Source organism: Macaca mulatta, chromosome 13 (genome assembly GCF_049350105.2).
Source record: "Macaca mulatta isolate MMU2019108-1 chromosome 13, T2T-MMU8v2.0, whole genome shotgun sequence".
In the NCBI taxonomy this organism is placed as follows: domain Eukaryota; kingdom Metazoa; phylum Chordata; class Mammalia; order Primates; family Cercopithecidae; genus Macaca; species Macaca mulatta.
The window spans coordinates 53,935,259-53,952,291 of NC_133418.1; the positions used below are offsets into that span (position 1 = coordinate 53,935,259).

The 17,033-nt window shown below is 44.2% G+C and overlaps 1 protein-coding gene across 1 annotated transcript in view; it reads left to right on the top strand.

The window, feature by feature from the left end:
- Nucleotides 1–6,827: 6,827 nt before the first annotated feature.
- The window catches only part of ADD2 (adducin 2), a 106,955-nt gene continuing 96,749 nt past the window's right edge, over nucleotides 6,828–17,033 (top strand). The window contains 1 exon segment of the mRNA NM_001266617.1: nucleotides 6,828–7,165. The gene's annotated coding sequence lies outside the window, so the exon portion shown is untranslated.

The window sequence follows — 17,033 nt, forward strand, 5'->3', positions numbered from 1 at the left end:
GTTTGCCACTTTATAGCAGGATCACTTTTTTTTTTTTTTTTTTTTTTGAGATGGAGCCTCAATCTGTCACCCAGGCTGGAGTGCAATGGCACAATCTTAGTGCACTATAACTTCTGCCTCCCAAGTTCAAGCAATTCTCATGCCTCAGCCTTATTTCTACCAACATTCTGTTCCTGATTATTCTCTGAGAAGATGAATGCTTCTCTCCAGCTCTCCTGTTTTCTTTCTGAATGCTTACCAGAAATATCTTTAACATCCATATTTCTACCAACAGTCCCTTTATGGCAATCTAGGCTTTTTCTAGCATAAATCTTAAAACTCTTCCATTTTCTATCAATTACCCAGTTCCAAAGCCACTTCTAGATCGTTAGGTATTTCTTACAGCAATATCCCACCCTTGGTACCAAAATCTGTATTGGTGGTCTCCAGAGAAAAAGAACCAACAGGAGATTATATATTTATTGTAAGAAATTGGCTAATGCCTTTATGGAAGCTGAGAAGTATCGAGATCTGCAGTGAGCAAGTTGGAGATTCAGGAGAGCCAATGGGATGGTTGCAGCTTGAGTCCAAAGGTCTGAAAACCAGGAGAGCCAATGGTTTAAGTTGGAGTCCAGAAGCTGCCCACATTAGGGAGGACAATCTGCCTTACTTGGTCTGCTCAGTCAAATGTTAATCTCATCCAGAAATAACCTCACAGATACACTGGGATGTTTGATCACAGCCTTTTCCTTTCCCCCACCTTAAAGAGTAGCTTTGTTGGCTTGTCTACTGGGCTTTGGGTCCCTTGTCTTCATCGGGGGAATGGTGTAAATGAAGAGAAGGAAGGAGAACAGAAGGCGAGACTAGCTGTATTAGTTTGTTCTCATGCTGCTAATAAAGACATACCCAAGACTGGGTAATTTATAAAGGAAAAGAGGTTTAATGGACTCACAGTCCTGGCCCAAAATGGAGGAAGAGCAAAGGGACGTTTTACGTGGTAGCAGGCAAGAAAAGAATGAGAACCAAGCAAAGGGGGAAACCCGTTATAAAACCATCAGATCTCATGGGACTTATTTACTACCACGAGAACAGTATTGGGGAAACCACTCTCATGATTCAATTATCTCCCATTGGGTCTCTCCCACAACACGTGGCAATTATGGGAGCTACAATTCAGGATGAGATTTGGGTGGGGACACAGCCAAACCATATCACCATCTTTATTAGAGAGGAAAGAGAGCTACCTACAGAAGAAAAGCTCTGGAAGGTAGGAGAAGGGTTAGGAATTCCTAGGATAACTTCCACTGGTGTAGGACTACATTGAACAAAGAGGATGAGAGAGAATTTCCCCTGCTCCCTCTCCTTTCCATCTATTCAATGACTTGCAGAACTTTTCAAGGCATTGGCAGTGGGATTATTTCTTTTGAATGTGGCATTGTATGGAACTGGGTCTTGGGGTAAGGATGAGGAAGCCCTTACTGATGTGAGTTGTACACGCCCTAAGCGGAATTCCTCAGAATCAGAATGAGAGCCATCTACTGGTCTAGTTGCCTGAGGGGCATTGGGTAGTAAGAGAGTCATGGTACCAGAAACAAATCCCTGGGTCTATCTGAGGTATCAGCTTCAAGTTTCAAGACAGACTCTGAAAGCTTTAGCACATTCTAGGAATAACAACTCCAGAATAATAAGTCCTGCTGGGCAAGTGGCGATCATAAAAAAAATTGTGGGCTGGTAGGAGGAACTAGTGCACTTAACATCTGGGTCCATGAAGTCCTGCCCCAGAGGGACTTACTTGTTATCAGGGCTCAGCATGGTTCTATCCACAGCTCTCCAGGTCTGGACTTAATGTGATGGTGGGAACTGGAGTCTGGGGCTCTCTGTCTCTGGAACTACTCTGGTTATTTCCTGGTGTGGCTGGGGTTACACTGTCTGGTTGTCTCAATAAGTAATAAGACCATAAGTGCTTTCACTTGACGTCCCATTTTGTCTACATGACAACCTTGGCCACGTGGAGGATGTATTAGTTTTCTGGGGCTCCCATAACAAAGCATCCCAGATGGTAATGGTAAACCAGAGAAATGTGTGGTCTTACCATTCTAGAGGCTCAAAGTCTGAGATTAAGGTGTAGGCAGATATGATTTCTTCTTGGAGTGTAGATGGCTGCCTTCTTGCTGTGTCCTCATATGGTCATCCCTTTATGCCAGTTTGTGTCCAAATTTCTTACAAGGACATCAATCATACTGGATTAGGGCCCACACATATGACATCATTTTACCTTAATTACTTTTTTAAAGGACTTAGCTCCAAATCCAGTCACATTGTGAAGCACTGGGGGTTAGGGCTTCAACACATAAATTTGAGGGGGATGCGATTCAGCCCATAACAGAGGGCAAGTGCTGTTACCCTCACTTTATAGCTGGGTAAGGGAGAATAAGGGGTCAGGGTCTTTCCTAAGTCCACATGCTCCCTGGGACTGAGATTGGAGCCCCAGGCCCTGGACTTCCAATTCAGTTCTCTTTCCAGAGCAGCATCAGCCATAGAGGTGAACTTTCATTTATTGGGTATCTTCAGAACATCTAGACTTACGATTTATCAGTGGTCTTCCTTTGAAAGCACTATCTTCCCTTCCCTGCCCCATCTTAAAGTGGGTTCCCCTAAAAGTAGATTACGATTTGAGTGTAAGTTGGGAAGCAAGCCCGGGAAGCACCTGAAAGGGAGTGGGAAAGTGATATAGGGAAGAAAAGTCCACAAAAGATGCATGAGTGAGCAGGTAAGTTGCTGTTGTGGGCAGCTGGGGCTCAATCCTGCTGAGGCTCTCTGGGAGACAATGGAGACCATTGAGGTATTCTCCCAACTCTCAGGGATGAGTGAGCCAGGCTGTTTATCCACAAACTCCTAATGGTCATTGGTTGAGGGCTGATCCCAGGGGTGTTAATTTCTCCAGTATTTCCAGCATGCCCTAGAAAAGGTCACTGATAAGCATGCCTGGGCCTATAGAGTGCTAAGCTCCCGTATTAGTTATCTATTGCTGTGTAACAAATTAATGCAAACCAAGCAACTTAAAACAACACATTTATTATCTCATGGTTTCTGTGGCCAGGAGTTGAGTCTGGTTTTACTTAACTGAGTCCTCTGCTTCAGTGTCTCTCACAAGGCAGAAATCAAGGTGTCAGCAGGGCTGGGTTCTCAGTGGAAGGCTTAACTGGGGAAGGATCTGCCTCTAAACTTATGTGATGGTTAGTGGAATTCATTTCCTCTAGGACTTTTTTGGACTGAGGGTCTCAGTTTCCAGCTGGCTATTGGCTGGATGTCACCCTCAGTTCCTTGCCATGTAGATCTTCCAAACATGGCTACTAATGAAAGCATGCAGGTCAAGAAGCCAACTGAGGCAGTCTGCTAGCAAGACAAAGAATCTTATGTGATATAATCACAGAAGTGAACATCCCATTACCTTTGGCTTATCCTGTTGGTAAGAAGTGAGCCACAGTCGTGCCAGCACCTAAGGAGAGGGTAATACACAGGGCATGGATACCAAGAGGTAGGGCTCACTGGGGCACTGCCAGTGTCTGTTGCACTGCCAGCTTCTCTGTCTACTAGTTATTCTTGGCCAGCTTCTCTCTCTACTAGTTATTCTACATTTTTGTCAGAAGACTTGAAGATGAGAAATTTTACTGCAAATCAGTCAGAAAGTCTAATTTTAAACTATCTGGCCATGGAAGGTTAGCCAGCTGTGATTTTCCTGGGTCTGACATGGGGGTCTCATGTTTTTCTGGCCCCAGTTAAGGGCCAGGCATCTTGGGCTTGTTGCAGTGGAAGCTCTGAAGTCTCGTGGTCTTCCAGTGAGAGTTGGAGCCAATTACAGTTGTGATTCCTTTTCTTGGATTTTGAAGTGAATTTGAAATTTAGAATTTCTGGAACTTCAATTAAAATTTCTTATAGGCTATGAATGTGGGAATTAATGAAGTCTTATTTCCTGTCTGACATTTGAACAATTCCGAAGTCCCAGGATGGCACCACTTTCTCAGTATGCAGTATCAGATGGACCCTGGGAGAGGCCAGACATATATATATAAATATATGTAATATATAATATATATTGTGTATATATAATATATAACATACATGTATAGTGTATATGTCATATATAATATACACATATATAGTGTATGTCATACATAATATATACCTATATAGTGTATATTTCATATATAATATATACCTATATAGTGTATATGTCATATAATACATACCTATATTGTGTATATGTCATATATAATATAGACCTATATTGTACACGTCATATATAATATATACATATATTGTACATGTCATATATAATATATACATATATTGTATATATTTCATATGTAATATATACATATATTGTGTATATGTCATATATAATATATACATATATTGTGTATATGTCATATATTATACATAATATATACATACATATATACACACATACATATATGTATGTCATATATACATACATATATGTATATATATGATATATATATATATAAATACAAGGCAGTTTATTTTCGGCCTGGCGTGGTGGCTCATGCCTGTAATCCCAGCACTTTGGGAGGCCGAGACGGGCAGATCACCTGAGGTCAGGAGTTCCAGACCAGCCTGGCCAACATGGTGAAAACCCATCTCTACTAAAAATACAGAAATCAGCTGGGTGTGGTGGTGCATGCCTATAATCCTGGCTACTCGGGAGGCTGAGGCAGGAGAATCGCTTGAACCTACGGAGAGGAGGTTGCAGTGAGCCGAGATTGTGCCACTGCACTCCAGCCTGGGTGACAGAATGAGACTCTGTTTCAAAAGAAAAAACAGTTTCTTTTCTTGTCCCCTCTGGGAGGCCATGCAGTGTAGTGTTTAGGGCCCACAAACTCTGGAGTCACAGCACTTGAGTTTGATTCCTTGCTCAGTCACCTATTAGCTGTGTGACCTAGGGCAAGCGACTTAACATCTCTGGGCCTCAGTCTCTTCATCTATAAAATGGGGATGATAATAGTACCGCCCTCACAGAGGTTTTGTAAGGATTATGTGAAAATGCATGTAAAGCCCTCAGAACAGTGCCAGGAACCAACAAGGGTTTGCTAGGATCCGTGTGAGAAAACAAAATAACACACTAGGAAGAGAAATTTGGAGGGATGGAAACGACTGGGATGACTTATGAAACCTGCTATTTCTAACAAAAATTCTCCATTCTCTTTGGGGGTTCTATTAAGATATGTATTATCTATTAAGATATAGAGCCCACCTTACCTGTGACTTCTGAGCTCTGGAGAAGGGGTTCCCTGTTTCTCAGATCTCATCACCCATTGGCACCAAAAGAGCTATGGCTGCCAGGAATGTCTCAATAAACATAACACTTCCTGGCTTCCTTGACCAGACAGACCTAGGACCTGGGGTGAGGAGGGGAAGGGGTTTCATCTTGTGTGGCTGAACTTGTTACAATTCTTCTAGCAGGTTTTGACAGGAGAATGGGGAGAAGGCTTGTGGCATCAGTGATTCTGAATGAGAATGAGTGAGAAGCTCTGAGTATGGAAGGAGGGTGCAGGGACCAGGTGTGCATGTGTGTTTCTTGTAAGGGAAGAGGGGCTGGAGCAGAAAGACAAGTTTATCCTGGCATCTGAAACAGAAGTTCTAGGGTTGTCATGGGCATTTTCTTTTCTAAATCAGTAGTATCTCTCAGAGTGGTGTTTCTGAAGTGTTAGTATGCAAAGGAATCACTAGGGTTGCTTGTTAAAATTACCAAATCCTGAGCCTACCTCCAGAGATTCTGGTTCCACAGCAGCACTGTGATGGGGGCCAGTGACTTTTGTGAGGGTGTCTGAGGGCTGTGGTGCCCCAGAACCTGGAAGGGCAGAGGGGCCATGGTTAGGTTTTGGATCAGTGGCCAGAGGCTTTTCTGGAAGCTGTACGTTTTCACAAGCACATTTTCAAAAGCCCTTGGAGAGGATGTTGATTGAGGGGAGTTTTGGGGACTGGTGGAGATTATGGGGATGAAAAGTCCAGAGCTACCTCTTAATACCCCTACTCTCTGAGGGCCAGGCCTTGAAAGTATTGGAAATGCGAGGTGCCTTAGGTACACTGTCATTTTACAGAGGAAGACGACGAGGCCCAGAGAGGTTAAGTGGGTTGATTAAGGTCACACAGCTGATTAAGAGCAGCTCTAAGACGGCAACCGAAGTATTCTGGTTCCCTATCAGTTCCCCACTCACTACACACCTGTTCCTTCTGGGGCCGGAGACCTGAGGAAGGAAAGGAGTGGGAGGAGAATGTAGTGAGAGTTGGAGAGAGTTGGGTCCACAGCCCCCAAGGGCAGGGCCACAACAAAAATTTTGTCCTAGTTGAAAAGGAAGTGAGAATCAGGACAGAGAGAATTTTGGTTTGGAATTCAGTCAAATAATTGCTATTAAAATCACTAACAGAATTATCTTCCGAAGGCTAGTTGTCCTTTCCAGACGAAAAGAAATATTCCAAGTGTAAGACTTTTGCTTTCTCCCTTCCAGGGAGGATACATTCCCCCAAGAGAGCTCTGTTTCAGATTTTCTCCCTAGTAACAGACTCCCCTGCTGAGCTCTGGCCATCCCGGGCAGTAAGTGGTGTGGGGCCAGGGTGGAAGGAGGCTGGAAGCCTGGCTAGGGGGGTCTGCGGCGGCGCTGCGGCGAGGGGGCGCTGCCGGGCGGAGGGGGGCGCTGCGGGGCGGGGCCGCTGCGGGACGGTGGGGGGCGCTGCGGGCGGGGGCACTGCAGCACCGCGGCCCTCGGGCGGCCGGCTCGGCCCGCTGGAGGGGGCGCTGTGGGCACCGCGCAGCGGCCTTTTGTCAGCGCGCAGGGCCGGGAGAGCTCTCATTTCCTCCCAGCCTCGTGCGGGAAATGGCTTTAATTCTGACGGCAGGGCTGTGAGGAACTAGCGGGAACCCGAGCCTTTTGTCAAGGAACTGCGGCGTCCGTGGCCAGTCATCCCCGCCGCCGCGGAGCCGCTGCACTGCTGGGTTATCTCCCAGCAGCTCTGACGAGCGCGGGCTGCAGCATGGGCAGAAAACGCTGCTCTGCAAATTAGCTGGGTGGATTTTTTAAGCGCAACCCCCCCGCCCCCAAACCCATAAAATAACAAAACCAACCCGCAGTGGCCGACTGGAGAGAGCTAAGATGCCACTCAGGAGGTAAGGGTCTGGGGAGTGGGCTTGGTGGGCTGCCTGGGGTCGCTGGTGTCCTGGCGCGGAGACCCTGGCATCCCTCGGCCGGGCGGGAGCCGCTCGGCCCAGGTGGGGCGCTCTGTTGCCGAGCGCGTCGGTGCTGCAGCCCTGGCCGGCGCCAGTGTGTTTTGCGCCTAAAGGTTTCTGGTGATGATGTAGCATCGGAGGCTCCTAGGAAATCGGGGCTGCAAGCACTGGCCCCTGCTTGGGGATGGTGGGACCCTCGCCTGGAGCGTAACGCCTGACAGGTGGGGCTTTCTTTTGGGTCCGAATGGAGCGGCGGCGAGCCTTGCCTCGCCTAGCCGGGCGGAGCCGCCCCTCCTCTCCCCTCTCTTTCCTTCCCGCTCGGCCGCCGCCCTCCGGGAGAGCCTTGCGGGGCGGGCTTGGCGGGGCTGGGCGCGTCCCCCGGGGCCTCGCGATCGCCGGCGGCGCGGCGCTCAGCCGCATTGGCGGGCCGAGCAGGTGCGGCGTCGGCAGCCGCCCACATTGAGATCGGGGCAACCGGCACGTGAGCGGGCCTCGTGGGTTTGGATTTTATGCGGCTCCACCACTTTGGAGGGAAAAAACCCCCACTGTCCCCGAGGGGATCTTGCCAGTCTGTTCCCCTCTTCCATCTTCCCTCTCCTCTCCCTGCCTTCCCTCCCTTTCTGTTGCCGGGGCGGAGGCCATCCCGGTCCTAGAGGCGGGAGTCGGCGTCTGCTTGTTTTGAAATCACACCACAGCCTACCTGGTGTTGGGGGGAAGGGAGGGAGGGGCAGACTGCTTTAGGATGCAGATCAGGCTCTCGGGTCTGGCCTATTGTCTTGCCTTTTCTCTTCCTTCCTTTTCTCACCCCTAATCTCCATCTCCTGCCCAAAAATAAAAATAGAGAATAGGAAACAGAAATAGAAAATAAAAAAGCAAGCTCCAGCCCACACCCTATAAAATTCTTTAAAAAACTGTCATTTATCTCTGACACACGGTTATTACCCATCTGTTTCCTTACACCCACTCTTCCCTCTTGCCGTTTGTCGTCCAAGATTCAACGGACTCATATGAGCTTTATCGATAATAGAAATCGAATCTCAGTTTCCTAAATGCACATTTCGTGCTTTCTGAGTAACCCAAAAGGAGTGGTTGGTCTGGCATCCTGGCGGAAGCAAAGGGATTGGATAGGGTGCAAGCAACTGCTTTCACTTCTAGTTTGTGGGTCTAGCTGGGATTCCTGAGATGTTTAACTTGTTCAGTGAGGGGTGTTCTCATTAATGGGATTAGAAAATTATGTTCTGTTTTTTTAAGAGAAAAATAGCAAGTCAGCATTTTAAGTGCTTTAAATGAATCTGACCAAAGACAAGAACTATGACGTTTCAGACTTGCAAATAATATCTCCATTAGCATATGAATAATATATGTTAGAGACTTAAAAGGGGGGTTTAGACCATTTAATATTTTTACTTTATAATGTTCTACTTTAATTGTGTAAGGTGATCAAACTTTTCTTTGTAGAGACTTTTCTCCTATAGATCAGGATCTTGCCCAGCCCTCCTCCCCCACTCCTCCGTGCATAGGGCACAAGTAAAAGCAAAGTTTTCATTATTAGTATGATGTCAACACATTTTGAAAAACCACTAAAGATGAATTATTCTTTGATCCAAAATCCATAAGAATTTTGTAGTAAGCCCTATGTTCTTTCTTGTCCACAAGAAAGTAGCCTTATTAGAAACATGCTTGTCACATACACAACGTACAACAATGCCTAACATGATATGCTGTGGTTTCCAGGCTTGGGTTGAATTTGTTTTAAATATTAGTATAGTGCTGGAATTAGCAGATCTCAGCTATTCTTAAGGTTAACAGATGAGCAAATGTGTTTGCTGGCAGCGGGTTTAGTGTTAAGATTTTAAATACATATAAAAAAGACTAGCAGATATATTTATTTATTACCACCTGTTCCACAAGGGATTTAAGATAGTTTACAGGGATTCGTAAATATGGCAAGGCAGCCTAACTTGGAAGTAGTTGGGAAAGAAAAAAGGACACTAAGGGTGGAGTCATAAAATGGTCTTAAGCATGAGGCTTATACAAAAACATGAGCATGATACCTTCTACAATGGCTACAGGCAGGAAACAAATCCAGCTCTAAACTTTCTTGCAGCATAAGGAAAAAAGAAATTGATGAGCCCATGGCTTATATGTTTTATTCATTTGTTAAACTCATTCACACACTTCACTCAACAAACATTCAGTGAGGACTTACTACGTGCCGGGTGCCGTGAGACGTACTGGGAACAAAGGGATAAAGCAGATAGACGTGGTCTCTGCCCTGATGGGCACTTAAAGACAAATGTAAGAGATGGACATTCGTCAAGAAATCTCTCAGATGAATATATAATTACAAATTGTGATAACAGCTGTGTGGGAAAAACACAAAACACAAAATAATATATGGCCAGAACATAAAAACACAACAATTATTTTTTTATTTTTTACGTTTTGTATTTTTTTGAGACACAATCTCACTCTGTCGCCCAGGCTGGAGTGCAGTGGCATGATCTCAGCTCACTGCAACATCCACCTCCTGGGTTCGAGTGATTCTCATGCCTCAGCCTCCCAAATAGCATGCCACCACACCCGGCTAATTTTTGTATTTTTAGTAGAGACAGGGTTTCACCATGTTGGCCAGGCTGGTCTCAAACTCTTGGCCTCAAGTGATCCACCTGCTTCTGCCTACCGGAGTGCTGGGATTACAGGTGTGAGCCACTTTGCCCAGCCGACAGTTCTTGATTCCCAGACCAGAAAGGAACTTTTTCCTAATATGACATAGTGTTTGAAATGATGCCTTCAATCACCTCCTCGTCAGACACAAGGACAAATTTCACAGGGTTGTTTTTTACAGGGGCCCTCAGCGTGAGCTAATGATACCAGGCCACAGGTCTCTCAGCCCCCTGGGGTTCTGAAGATATCTTGAAGGCTCTGTGTATTATCTGACATTAGTGGTTTTATTCCAGCGATAATCTTTGTTTTTGCAGAGTCTCGCTCTGTCACCCAGACTGTTTGAGTAGGGATCTTGCTCTGTTGCCCAGGCTGGAATGCAGTGGCATGATCATAGTTCACTGCAGCCTGGACCTCCTGGGCTCAAGTGGTTCTCCCACCTCTCCCTCCTGAGTAGCTGTGACTACAGGCAGGAGCCACCATGCCTGGCATATTCCAGTGCTAATCATAAATAATTAGCAATAAAAACGTGTTCTGGATCATCTTGATGGCAAGGCTGAAACCGATGCTGGAGTCTGTGTTTGCCTTTGTATCTTTCCATTGGAGCCATGGACAGGACGGATGGCTCCAGCCACAGCCCATGGGAAGGGAAGGGGAGTTTGAATAGTGGAGAGAGTGAGTCTACACAGGGCACACACAGCTTGCCAACTCCAAAAGAACAGCTCCTGGCGACCACTGCTCTATTGGCAGGGATTGAAGATCTCATGCCAGTTCTACCTGTGTGTGGATCAAGTGTGCAGCAATTTATTAGCAGCAGATGTAGTAAAAACACAACAGAAAAGTAGCTGTTGTGGATTTTAACAATATTTGAATTAGATCTTCATTTAATGCATATTTAGTAACTCTCCAATAGGTACCTTACATCTAAGAAAATGAGACGGGGCCGGGCACTGTGGCTCACGCCTGTAATTCCAGCACTTTGGGAGGCTGAGGCAGGTGGATCACCTGAGGTCAGGAGTTCGAGACCAGGCTGACCAACATAGTGAAACCCCGTCTCTACTAAAAATACAAAAATTAGCTGGGCATGGTGGTGGGCAACTGTAATCTCAGCTACTCAGGAGGCTGAGGCAGGAGAATCACTTGAACCCTGGAGGCAGAGGTTGCAGTGAGCCGAGATCACGCCACTGCACTCCAGCCTGGGCAACAGAGCGAGACTCCATCTCAAAAAAAAAAAAAAAAAAAAAAGGAAATGAGACGGGTAATTTGTTCTGATGGTTGAGTGATAGCAGACTGTCTGACTTCAAAAATTATTTTTCTACTTACTAGCTGTGAGACTTTAGGCAAGTTACTCAACCTCTCTGCTGCTCAGTTTCTTATGATAATATAGGAATAAATATATGGCATTGATTGCATGGCGATATTATAAGAATGAGTTGTTACATGTGAAAGACTTACCTATTGCAATAAATTAATTTTACTAATTTGATATTTTAAAGTTGATGGTTGTGTTTATATATTGTTTTGGCATTTTAATAATATAAAGCTGTAAAGCATAGGTGCTTAGAACTGGTATTTATGAGTATACATATTTAAGTTACATTTTAATAAAGGTGACTTAGGTCAACCACGAGGTCTATGAGAAATTTTTTCCTCCAAAAGAGATTTTTATATAGTTTAAGCATTTTGAACTATGTACAGGGACACACATAGATTCTTGGAATAGAATTTGAATCTTTAGAAGAGATTGCAGCCACAATATTTGACTCCATATACCTTGGCTGCTACAGTTTTAGCCTGAAAGAATTTTAAAGCAGTAATACAAAAAACTGCCTGTCTTCAATGACAACCACCACTAAATCTTCCAAACTCGAAGAGCACTCATGGAATGGCAAGCTTCTAGTAAAGATTCCATCCTGGTCTGTCTTCCAAGATAAACTACATAGGAAAGCTTTGCCAATGTTACTGAAAGAGATGAAGCGAAAGTATATCCTCTGTGGAGGCTAAACTTCAGTTGTATAGATTTAAACAAATTTATTGATTACATTATTCAAATTTATTTTACACTTTTCTTTGTACCTAAGTAATCTGTCAAAGAATACAAAAGATGTTAGTCTCAAATGATATTTTTGGCTGGGTGCGGTGGCTTACGCCTATAATCCCAGCACTTTGGGAGGCCGAGGCAGGGTGGATCACCTGAGGTCAGGAGTTCCAGACCAGCCTGGCCAACATTGTGAAACCCCGTTTCTACTAAAAATACAAAAATTAGCTGGGTGTGGTGGCGGGCGCCTGTAATCCCAGCTACTCTAGAGGCTGAGGCAGGAGAATTGCTTGAACCCAGGAGGTGGAGGTTGCAGTGAGCCGAGATCACGGCAACAAGAGTGAAACTCCATCTCCAAAAAAAGAAAATGATATTTTTGACTGCTTTCCTTTTGCTATGTCCTTTAGCATATCCCTACACCTTTAAATCCATATATATTATATACAGTTATATTTATATATTTATTTGATATATAATTATGTAATTATATGCTATAGATATGTATTCGTGTATATTTTATGTGTTTTTACATAGTTACATTTGATGCTGTATTACTTAGGGCCCTGACTGCCTAGGACTGATGGGTTTTCTGGGATGAGGGATTTTCAGTGCTGAAGCTAGGACAGTGCCAGGCAAATGGGGATGACTGGTTATCCTCTGTGACACAGATGTTGTGACTCTTGACTCTCCATTGTGGGGTGAATCTTCCGTATTTCCAGACCTTCTTTGTCTCGTTGTATTTTCATTTTTGTCTTAAATTTTACTGTGTGATAAGAAATCTGGTCCTGCCTTCTTTCTGTTTTCATTTCCCTGGTGTGATGCTCATTCTCTTTCTTCTTAAGCTTTCTTCTTTTATGTCATTTTGATTTTTGTCTATTTTAAGCATCATAATTGGATGTTTAATCCAATTGTGACTAAATTTACATTTATTGTATGTGATACAGTCACAGATCTTCTAAAATTTTATTTTACATTAAAAAAATTCCAAGCTATTTTCCCATCCCGTTTCTTAACTTAAATGTAGTGTAAGAGTCCCTTGTTCTTTAGATAAAAGGGAAATTTTCTGCCCATTTTTTCTACTTGTCTTCATTAACATTAAAAAATATAGTTGTGTCTATTTGTTCTTTCATAAATAATGAGAGATTTAGTATACTTTAATTCCTTCCTTCTTTTTTTCTGTCACCCAGGCTGGAGTTCAGTGGTACGATCTTATCTCACTGCAACCTCTGTCTCCTGGGTTCAAGTGATTCTCATGCCTCAGCCTCCCAAGTAGCTGGGATTACAGGCACCAGACCATGCCCGGCTAATTTTGTATTTTTAGTAGAGACTGGGTTTCACCACGTTGGCCAGGCTGGTCTCAAACTCCTGATCTCAGGTGATCCACCCGCCTAGGCCTCCCAGAGTACTGGGATTACAGGTGTAAGCCACCATGCCCAGCTTTAATTTCTTTTTTGTTGCCCATCTATTGCCACTAACTTTTTGCCTTAAAAACATTTTGGCTTGCCAGGTGTGGTGGCTTACGCCTGTAATCCCAGCACTTGGGGAGGCTGAGATGGGTGGATCACGAGGTCAGGAGATCGAGATAATCTTGGCTAACGCGGTGAAACCCCGTCTCTACTAAAAATACAAAACATTAGCCGGGCGTGGAGGCGGGTGCCTGTAGTCCCAGCTACTCGTCTGAGGCTGAGGCAGGTGTATGGCGAGAACCCAGGAGGCGGAGCTTGCAGTGAGCCGGAATCGCGCCACTGCACTCCATCCAGCCTGGGCGACAGAGCGAGAGACTTCGTTTCAAAAAAAAAAAAAAAAATTTGGCTTTTAGATCCAGATTATTTTCTTAAAAAAAAAAAAAGCAGTGCATGCTTTTGCTTTCCAGAATTATTTTTGACATTTATATTATGTTTCCTAACCATACTAACAGCTGCTATCTAGACTGAGAGTTATATAGGTTACAACACTCAGTCCATTTCCTATGCTCAATCTTCATTTTCACTTATTCCTTGATTAGCTGGAATCTTTTTCAGGAAAGGTAGTATGTTCCGGTAGTTCTTGCTTGCCCTCTAACTTCTTTATGTTGCCCTCTCACGGTAACATCATCCTTTTGGGGCATACACTTCTTCATCATAATCTTTTTACCTAAAAACTCCAAATATTCTTCTTTTGTCTTCTGGCATTTTGTATGATGGAAGATAAGTTTGTTGCCAACTTTATCAAAATAACTGTATGAAAGCCCACGGAAGTTTTGTTTCTTTCCCTTGTAGTGACTACTTTATTTTAAAAAACCTTAAAATATATAAAACATAACAGATATAAGAAACGACATGAAACAAATGTGCAGTTTAGCAAAATATAAAGTGAATGCCTGTGTGACCACCATGCAGATCGAGAAGCAGGACACAGCCAGCTCCCGGAGCCCAGTGTACCCTCGGACCACACCCTGCTTCCCCCTGGAGGTACACTCACCTTCCTTTTATGGTGACCATTTTCTTGCTTTCTTTTTATAATTTTATAATCTAAATTTGTATCCTCAAACAAAGTACATCAGACTTGTTTCTCAGAAACTTTAAAAAATTAGAATTGTACCATTTGTATCTTATTCACTGTTATAACATCTCCATGGTGACTACTTTGATGCTTCAAAAAATATAGATCAAATTTATTCCAAGAGTATTTGGAGCCCTGCTTTGCTTGGTGCTCTAAGACTCACTTTGTCTGATTATTGGGGAATCCAGCACAGCCAAGAAGGAAGTGGTTTGTGCAAGACAGTGGTCAGTTTTAGACAAGATGAGTTTGAGGTGGGGATGGCCAGTAGAGAGGCAGATGTATGCATGTGTCAGGGCTGGGACCCAAGGTCCGAGTTGCAGGTACAGGGTTATAAACACACATATGTAGGTTTCAAGATGGCACCATTGGCCTAAATATTTGCCTTCCTTTTCTTCAAAATGAACAAAGACAAATATAGTAAGGAAAACATCGATTTGAGTTTTAGAGAAGAGGACAAACACTGGGCCTAGATTCTTTAAGGACTCTGTAAAAGTTAGAGGACAGATGGTGCCAGCCAATATCAACCAGCCCATGAGCATCAAGGGGCTTTCGTGGGAAGAAGCAGTGATGTCCTCTCAGCTGAGTGCTAGTATCCCCAGGCTTAATGCAACAGGGCTAGGTGGGCTGTGGTATGGTTAGTGGGGTGGGGATGAGGGATATAAATCCAAGGGCCCTGGGAAATCTATCAGCACTGCCACCTTGAGTGGCAGACCCCCATCTTAGTCTGCCTGTGTTGCTATGAAGGCATATCCAAGGCTAGGTAATTTATAGAGAAAAGGTTTACTTGGCTCATGATTCTACTGGCTGGAAGACTGGGCAGCTTGTGGAAGCCTCAGGCTGCTTCCACTCCTGACAGAAAGCAAAGGGGAACTGGTGTGTGCAGAGATCACATGGCAAGAGAGGAAGCAAGAGAGAGGGGAGGGAGATGCCAGGCTCTTCTTAACAACCAGCTGTCATGGGAATGAAAAGAGTGAGATCTCACTCACTACTGCAAGAATGGCTCCAAGCCATTCATGAGGGATCCACCACCGTGACCCAAACACCTCCCAAGAGGCACCCCCTCCTTCAACATGAGCTTTGGAGGGATCAAATATCCAAATCATAGCACCCTCAGTTCCTCAGACATGTGCTGAGGGAGCTCCCAGTAAAGTGGGGATATAATATATCCAGCTTCAATCAAGGTTGATTCTGATCACTTCACCAGATGCAGCTAAAAATGAAGATACAAAATTACGTAAATAAATGCTACTCCACCCAGCAGTAAATACCCGTAATGTATAGGGCCTCATCCTGCAAGCTTCCAGGGCAGAATCTGGAGGCCAGAGAGCTTAGGATCTAGGTACCTGAAAACAAATTTCTCTGCTCCATTTAATATCAGGAATGTTTATCTGTGCCTTTTTTCCTGTCTTGAAGTGGCTTCAAAAACTTACTAGGCCAAGTAGTAAATCCCTGTGGCTTCTATCAGTAGCAGCTCTAAGGACCATTTGACATCCTTCACCCCATCCCCATGGCTCCCTGAATTGATTACAATTCTAGTAGTTTCCATGAGTCCAGGCTAGACTTTGGTTTCCATGTCGATGTTGCCTTCCATTCTGCCTGGGCTACTTTGCTTGGGTTTCTGTTTCATATGAACACACTGCTCCTGGCTGAAACCCTGGATTACTTTAGAGTCCCCCCACCTTCTTCCCTGCTTCCAGTCCAGTCTTCCTCCATCCATAGTTTATCTTTTTTTTTTTTTTTTTTGAGACAGGGTCTTGCTCTGTTGCTCAGGCTGGAGTGCAGCGGTGCAGTCACGGCTCACTGCAGCCTTGACCTCCTGGGCTCAAGCAATCCTCCCATCTCAACTTCCCAAGCAGCTGGGACTACAGTGTATGCCAACATGCCTGGCTAATTTTTTTTTATATCTAGTAGAGATGAGGTCTCACTGTGTTGCATAGATGATCTCTTTAAAACAAAAATCTAATCTCATTATTTCTCTACCTTCTGGATAAAGCCCAAACTCCTTACCTGCCTCAACTGCTTTTCTTCTTCTTCCTTTATGCTCTACCCCCTAGGTAGGCTGAACCATTCCATCTTTCTGAACATGCTTTCCCACCCTCCCAACACTTCCAAAAGCAACTCTTTCTACCTCCTTATATGCCCTCTCCCCACCTTTTATCTAGCCAGTTAGTTCTTTTAGAAAGCCAATAAAATAGACAAACTTCCAGAAAGCCTAATTAAGATGAAAAGGCAAAAAACATTCACAAAGCTAGAAATGACATATGGAAGAGCATGGAGAAAAGATGTGAAATCTCAAGAACACTGTGCATTATTGCATCCCAACATCTGTGAAAATCTTGATGAAATGGACTATTTCCACAGAAAATATGCATTACCAATATTTACTCAAGAAATAGAATGTCATGTTCCCGGATGGGAAGAACCAGTGTTATAAAGATGTTGATCCCTCACAGTTCCTGCCGCGTGGATGGCAGCCTCCCTGGTAACCAAAAGTGATGGAGATTTGTTCCTATTTTTACATTCCTTTGGTAATTTTCTGTGGAATTTTGAAAGGGTTGTTAAATG